Source organism: Punica granatum, unplaced genomic scaffold (genome assembly GCF_007655135.1).
Source record: "Punica granatum isolate Tunisia-2019 unplaced genomic scaffold, ASM765513v2 Contig00515, whole genome shotgun sequence".
Lineage (NCBI taxonomy): Eukaryota > Viridiplantae > Streptophyta > Magnoliopsida > Myrtales > Lythraceae > Punica > Punica granatum.
In genome coordinates, this window is record NW_022204390.1 from 42,579 (window position 1) to 50,491 (window position 7,913).

General features: G+C 36.2%; 1 pseudogene; it reads left to right on the forward strand.

The window, feature by feature from the left end:
- Positions 1-3,704: 3,704 nt before the first annotated feature.
- Positions 3,705-7,881, forward strand: LOC116190964 (annotated as a pseudogene).
- The last annotated feature ends 32 nt before the right edge of the window (positions 7,882-7,913 follow it).

Consider the following 7,913-nt stretch of genomic DNA (forward strand, 5'->3'; position numbering starts at 1 on the left):
AATTTTATCATACAGCAATAGTTGGGTATATATAATAATCACCATTTATTAAACTGATAGAGCGACGGTTTGCTACTTTTTGCGGTGAAAATACCCCAATGGTGCAACCGGTAAATGTAACGTAATCGTTTGACTGGAAAAAAGAAAAACTAATCCGTAAAAAACAATTCATTATTGCAACCATTCCATCAAATTTCTATTAATTTTTTGGTTAATGGCTAATATGGCGTGGTACATGTTAAATTTGCCACGCGGCACCAATCATAGTGCACTGCATAACTAATAAAATCTAAATCTAAAAATTTTTCAATTAAAATCTCAAAAAGTTCATAAAATAATAAGTATTAGATACAAAGAAAATTTTTTAAAAAAAAAAGTTTTCGAAATATACAAAACTTTCATAAAAATTTCAATAAATTAAACTAAAATCATCGATGTCGTCTCAACACCGTCTTCCCTATTCACAGCTCCTCGCTTAGCTTCCTCTCTTCTCCACTGGCGACACCATTTTCCTTTCATAATACACCCTTAATACCCCACTTCATTTACCTTCTATTAGCCTCCTTGATCAAGCCCGAAATAACTAATTTTCCCAATTTAGATATTAGAAACCTTAATAACCGTGAAATCTAAAAATTATAATAAAAATTAATAGCTTCTACACCTTCAATAAATAAAAAAATTAAAATTTTAAAAATATATAAAAATTAGGAATTTTTAAAAAAGAATTCTCAGAAATTAGATATTAGAAACAATTCACTAAAATTCAAAAGAATATCAGAACAACTTAAAAGATCCAAAGAAATTGAAAATTAAGGAAATTTAATTTTAAAAAAGGAAAACTAAAAGAACGATAAAAATTAAATTCCAATGAATAAAAAATTGAGGAAAAAACTTTTAAAACAAGAAAAAAAAAATGTACAATTCAAATGAAGTAAAACTAAGAAAATACATAAAATTTATAATAGCCTCTTTGCGACTGGTGGTTTGAATCTTTCTTGAGCTCATTTTTATAGTTGCGTCCGTTTTACAGCTATAATCAGGTTCGATAGGTTTTTCCGACAGTTAGGGGTCTAGAGACTGTTATCTTAGCAATAAAAGAGAGAAAATTAAACAAGGAGTGGTGAACAAAGAAGATGGGTTGAGACGATATTGATAATTTTAGTTCAGTCTATTGAATTTTTTAAATTTACCTTTTATTTTTATTTTTTCTAAATCTTATACTTTTTTTGTTATTTTTTCTGATTTCTCGAATGTTTTAAATGTTTACAATTTTTGTGAATTTTTTTTTGTATTTTGAAAACATTTTTCTTAATTTTTGTGAATCTTTTAAATTTTTTTATAATTTTTACTTTTTTTGCATTTCTATTTTTTTAAAACTTTATTCTTCAAAATTAATTTTCAAAATTTATATATTTTCGCATACGCCTCTCTTCTCTTTCCTCCCATTTCATTGAAAAAACTTCATAGGAAAAAGCTTAGCCTCTCAAAATCCAACCGTATCAGTCGAAACATAGAAATTGCCTAGTATGCAATAAACACAGGTAGTATCGGAAAACTAGACTTTTCTTTTGTTGATTTCTCAAAGATTAGCATTGTTTTGCTTGTTGGCTTCTCCAGACAATCTCACTTTAGAGCTACTCGGATTCATATTTCGAAACTTCTGAGGACAAATTATTCTTGATTTTGCATTCCGGCGGCTAATATATAGCTAGCTCACTCCTCGCATTAGAACTCATTTCGAGGACAGGAAGTCGGAGAATACCAAAAATTTTATTCTCATTTCATTATCATCTCCGGACGGATGGTTGATTGATTTAGCAAGAACTAAATCTAAACAATGATAGAAACATTGGCAGTCAAGTTCGAATCCGCAATGTCCAATAGCCTTCGACCCGTACTTATCACGAAGGCGCCACTGATTGACTTCAGATAATTTCCGACTTACAACTGATCACGAAGAGGATGAAGGCGAACACTACCAAGGCTGACAGATTTTTCATGTTGATGAAATGAGAATTCTCTTCTCCAATGAATGAGTGCAAAGTCAAAGTAAATTGACAAGGTTTGACCTCTGCCACAAAGGAACTGTCACTTACATATAGGACATACTTGTTTATAAGCGTATCTATTACTACCAAAATGTAATTTACTTTTTCAACTAGAAAAGCTTAATACATTTAATTTCTATTAATCATGGGCAATCCATTTGGATTACTAGTAATCTGCTTTTAAATCACGAGGATCCACTTTATGTATTGAAAATTATCCAATTTGGTTTGAGTGTATTTTAGTGACAGGCACGTATTCCCTTTTAGTAATTTTTTTCCTATAGACAACAGGATACCGGGCATTGCCATTACGAGTATTTTGATCTTATATGGTAATGCACTAAATTCCACCTTAAGATTGATTTATTGAGTAATCAGGTGGTTGCTAATGTATTTCTAGAAATCATATGAATGTGATTATTTTTAATATTTTTTTGTGAGATATTCTAATTAAATTAATGAATAAATTAACTTCCCAAACATAGTTTAATCTATTATATTTGGCAATGAAAGCTCTTGAGAGTTAGAATCTCACATCAAAATATTGAATAGAAAACTATAAGTTTATAAGAGATTTGGTATCACGACCTATAAATTTGAGATTTTGGATTGGTGATAAACCCAATCGCTTATAACTCAGTAGAATTTTTACTTGGTAGCTGATATTTGAGCATATTACTTTAACGCTTGCCCGTATTGGCTCACATCACGCCAAGTCTAATGTACATTTGTGTGAGGGCAGATAAAGTGTGCCCGGATGTTAGTTAGATCCGAGTGTGGAGTTCGCAATCAATTTAGTTTGTCCCCCGTCGCTTGAGCATGGAAGAGGATGCTTGGCTCGTGATCAGTTATTGAGAGTGGGTGTTTAAGGATAATTATTTAAAGGGCACCTAACACGTGATGGTGCACGCGTTGCCTTGCGAGGGCGAGTGTTAAGAGTTAGAATCCCACGTCGAAGAATTGATTAGAAAATCATAAGTTTATAAGCGATTGGGTATTATAACCTATCAGCTCGCGCTTTTGAATTGAAAATGGACCCAATAACTTATTGGCCAATGAAATGTTTACAAAAGAAAGAAGAATAAGAACAAGCATCAATTGCAATTAGATTTAAGCTTCGTTTGGGAGCGCGATGCCGGATGGATAAATATTTAATTTATTGAGTTTTAAGCATAAGCAGTGTTTGATAAATTATTTCAAAACCATGGTTTGGCTAATTTCTGCAATTAGAAATGTGATTTTCTTTCAAAATTACTTATGCTTACTTTATAGTTTAAGTATTAATTTTAATTTTAACAATTTCAAATTGTTAGCTCCCAAACGTTTTTACTTATTCTAAAATCAACACTTATTTTTCAGCAATTATACTTTAGTACTTTTATTTCACCAACAACACTCGTAAATCAAGCCTTAGGCAGTTGTGTTTGGAGTGGTGCGACGCCTGTCCACCGCCGATCTTTGCCCACGCAAAACCCTCGGCACACCCTCTCTCTATGTGGTTTTGTTTTTAATTCTTTTGGTAAGTTTTAAAATTTTATTATATTTTCTAAATTAAATATATATAATATATTAATGTGAGACTCACAAGATGTCCTGTCACAGAAGTGAAATGTTCAAAATAATTTTAAACGATAGGCCAATAGTTGGTTTTTTTTTTTTTGCGTAATTTACTCAAATCTGAAGGGATGAAACCCGCCAAACACGTCGCTTGTTCCATCACTTTTTCCCATTTCCCGGACTCAGAAAACGGAAATCTCATGGCGTTTGAGGTTGACGGAGCTGATATCTATCATTGATACATTCTCATTCGCGCCCATAGAAAGTGAATTTTCAGGTCAAATCTCTCGGCTAATCGCATTGCGGTGAACGTTTCTCCGTCTCTTCTCGATTTCCTCTCTGAATCTCTTCGCAATCGATCTCCTCATTTTCACGGTAAGAGTTCGAATCTCTCGTCGCCATTTTCAATTTTTTTTTTATTTTTTTTTTGCTGTGAAAATTCGTGCTCACGAGCAATGGATTCAACTGATTTGTTTGATCTGGTGCCTTCTTCGCCGATCGCATCAGATCGGGCATTATGGCGGAGGGGAACGCGCATTCGAGATACGTGAGGCTGACCAAAGAGCAGGCGCCTGTGGAGGATATCACTCCTGGTGAGCTCAATCAGCCGATAGAGGTCCCTCAGGTACTGACTGTATCGTTTTTTGTCCGCATTGTCTTCTAGATCCGATTTCCAGAGTCATTGATCTCAGAATGTGTGGATTTCGTCTTCGAGGCTGCTGCAGTCCTGGCTTGGGAATGTGAATGTGAATGTGATTTCTTCTTGGATTTGCTTAGGAGCATGGGAATTTGCATTGCACTCACTGTTGTTTGAACGTAAACTCTGCTTCGATGTGACAAGCTATTTTGGATCTGGTTCCTCCTTTGGTATTTAAATGTGAAATTCGTGGCCAGACAAACGTAATTTTCTTTTCGAGTTTGTGAAATCCTTTGACTTGCTTTTATACTAGGTAAATTTTGTTTTTGGATTTGGTTGTCATATGATGATCTCGCCAGTTTTGCTGGTAGCTTGTAAGAGCGTCACTGCCTAATGCGAATGCTAGTTAGAATTCCGGGTTTCATGGTACTGTCTTGCAATGCAGTCAATGTGGATGCAAACAAGTATCCCTAGTGGATGCAGAGAAGGTGTTGCGATATGGACTCATGCAATAGCATTTTTGTTTGTGTCTATGTGCTTTAAGATTTATTTTTCACTGTGACTCTATGTTAGTAAAATGATTCTTCCTTTTGTATTAATGGGCAGATCATAAGGTTTGACTTCGAACAGGGCCAGTAAATTATCAGTCTTGGACATTGGTTTTTGTTACTGATAACTATCTCTCAGTACATGTAGAAATTTAAATATGAGGCGCTTGCAGAATGGCTGCAACTCCCCTCATTTGATATCTTATTACATATCTTCTGCTATGCAAAATGATACTTGAGCTGTGCATATTATCTTGAACATTCTATTTTCAAAATGCTGATTCCTTGTGCTACTTAACAGTTAATAGTCCATAGATGCCATGAATGTGGACAGCCCCTACCCGAAAGCTACCAGCCTCCATCCGATGAAGATTGGACAACTGGCATCTGTGGCTGTGCTGATGATCCTGAGAGCTGTAATGTTCCTTCTTCTATCAGCTCAATCAACTTGATATGTTGTCCGCTCTTCTGATGTTGGAATAGATTTTTTGCTCCCCGGACCTTAATATCATGTTTGGTCAGGTAGAATAAGTAGACCCTTTATTTCTAGAAGATGTGAGAAATGAGTCCTCTGAAAGAAATGTAGTTTCCAAATTTATATTGGCAAGCCACACTAAGACAATGTATGACAAATTGAAAACTCTGAAACTGGTGCATTCCCGTGTCACATCTTTCTGGTGTATGGACAGCAAGGATCCCCCTACACTCACTAAACAGTGCATGTTAGTTACATGTGCTTTTTTCCTCTTCAAAAATCTATGGTTAAGTAAATGCTGCAAAGGATGCCTACTTAAAATCTACAATAAGGAATTCACAGCAAATTATGCTTATATTTTGTTCAATTTAACACAGAGACACTTCAATTGGTTGATAAAGGTCAGAAAACATGCTATTAGTGTTTCATTGTTAGGTGTCTTTGTTTTCTTAAAACTGCTATTGCCACTTTACAGGTTGGACTGGTCTCTTCTGTCCCTGTGTCCTGTTTGGACGTAATGTTGAAACACTGAGGGAAGATATTCCTTGGACCAATGGTTGTGTTTGCCATGCCTTATGTGTTGAAGGTGGGATGGCCATTGCTGCTGCAACAGCACTGTTCCATGGAATTGATCCGAAGACATCATTTCTCATTTGCGAGAGCTTGTTCTTTGCTTGGTGGATGTGTGGAATCTATACTGGCTTATTTCGTCAATCATTACAGAAGAAATATCATCTGAAGGTGATGCTGCAGTCGCATTGAGTGATTTCCAATGGTTTAACTTCTCACTGCTTGAAAAGCTCTAGATAACTCTGTGGCCCCCCCCCTTTTTTTTCCCCCTCTTTTTTCTTTTCTTGGTGGACTACTTTATGCCCTTTACTTCTAGTAAATGAATGGATTCACTGGCTACTCAAATTCAATCCAATTTTTTTGAGCTTGTATCAGGCAATGCTTGACCTGACTGGCTGCGAGCCTAATTGAGCTTCTCAGATGTTAATTTTCAAATCATTTAAACCAAAATAACAAATCACTGCTTGACTGAAGCTTGAGCTCAAGTTGGACCAGGCTTATCTTGAACTTTTCAGCTTGCTTGTTCTCATTTAGAAATCTAAAAAAGCCAAGTTGAACTCAAGCTTGTGATTTCAAGTAAAAAAGCCAAGTTGAACTGGAGCTTGTGATTTCAAATTGAGCTCAAGCTCTGTGGTGCCCTGCTAGGGTTGGCTCCACTGAGACTTGATGGCAAAGGCAGCCACGTTTATCGCAATTATGCTGGGAAAAGGGCGGTGATCTGTTCAGCTATTAGAAAATTTATTTTTATGTTCTTTTATAACAAAATCTTGTCCTTATGGGACAGGCTTTCAGAATCAGTTTGTGATAGTCTGTGATTGATCTTAGAAGTTGTCAACTTTAGCTTTTCTAGCCTCGTTCATTGCCAAATATATATATGTGCGCGCGCGCGTGTGTGTGTGTGTGAGTGTGCTTGTGTGTGTATATATAATGGATTTAAGGTTGTTCTTTGGGATTCCATCCAATTTATATGAAAATGATTGTTACTGTAGCGATAATGTAAGCTTCTGTAGAATGCTCTTGATTATATATTGCTTCAGTTTCACTGTTATGTTCTTTCATCCATTTTCCTTGCTAAATGGGGTGAGTAGTCCCAGGTTAAGGCATTTTTATTGAGGGTGGCAGAATCCCTATGTTTACTCAACCACCTTTATTTTATTTCCTTGACAGACCATTTTTGTTTCCTCGCCAAGCAAACAATTTCTCAGTTTGTCAGCAAGGTTTCATGAGTTTTAGGTTTGCATTTTCACTGATGTAAAGCCATCTATTTGAGTACTAGCAGAGTTCTTTGTCATCAATTTGTCAGCTCTAACTTGTGTAGAAGTTCAATGTTTGCATAAGAAAGATGTCTGTTCAAGATCTTGTTTGATGACCTACCCTGCTATATCGAGGATAATTGGTTGTACTTTGATGTGGAGGATATGGGCTAATTAGATGCTCGAGATCAGATCGAGGTCACGTTTTTCTCATACAAAATTATTGCATCTTTCTATTGTTACAAATCATTGAAGTACTTCCATGGAGTACTGGTAGTTTCAAACATGGAAATCATACAGATGGTTGCGCTTTCATAGCTAATCATATCTGTGTTGTTGTTTTGATATACAGAACTCACCTTGTGACCCATGCCTTGTGCACTGTTGCATGCATTGGTGTGCACTGTGCCAAGAGCACAGGGAGATGAAGAACCACCTTTCCGACAATGTCGTGATGCCAAGCACTGCACCTCCCCAGTCCAGCAGATGAGCTCCACCAATGAACAGAAGACCGACTCACCACTTGCTGAGCCCTCAAAGGAGGGTGCCGGCAACAATTTGGAGCTGCAGCCCATGTAGGTCCTCGCCTTATCTCGAAGATGGACAGTCATAATACCAGCCAGAAAAATTTATGGATGTATTTTTTTGGGGTCCTGAAATCATCACCTTCTGCTGATGATCTGCAGAGGACTCAAAGCTGCTACTTTGTTCCATTTTGCAAACCTTGCAAGTTGGATCTCCTGTTATTAGCAACTGCTAATGAATGGTCAATTTTTGCATTCGCAGATAACCAGGTTAGGTGTTTACGAAGTTTAGATTCTA